Below are 501 nucleotides of genomic sequence, written 5' to 3'. Positions count from 1 at the left end.
TAAATAATTTATCTGTGTTAAAATATAGATTTAAGTTCATATTTTTTTGGCTATGATTTATGTTCATATTAAACATTCATGATGGAAATAGATGCCAAAAGGAAAGGATCTCATCACGACTTCTTTGGAATTGAAACAAATAACATCATAATTTATGTCAAAAAAATTGAATTCTTTAGAAACGAAAATTGTGTTCAAACATTTATGATTTCAATTAAATTCTATTTTCATAGCTTTCATTTTAAAAAAACGAGGTGTTATAACCATTAGTGGTGTGATTTGATTCTTGGATCTTTGGCATAATATTATTGGATATTTAAGAAGTATATTTATGATTTTAAAGTAAGCTAACATTTGTGGAGTAGATTCCAAATAGTTAGATAATGTTCATGTCATTAATTGTTAGTAGGAGGAGTTCAAACCCTTGTAGTGCATTCAATGATTTCCCTTCTGTTTCCATTCAATTATTTGAGTTACTAATATGGTATCAATCATCAAATC

This window comes from Lupinus angustifolius, chromosome LG03 (genome assembly GCF_001865875.1).
Source record: "Lupinus angustifolius cultivar Tanjil chromosome LG03, LupAngTanjil_v1.0, whole genome shotgun sequence".
NCBI classification, from domain to species: Eukaryota; Viridiplantae; Streptophyta; class Magnoliopsida; order Fabales; family Fabaceae; genus Lupinus; species Lupinus angustifolius.
The sequence above is the reverse complement of the archived record's forward strand: the minus strand, read 5'-3'. Positions refer to the sequence as shown.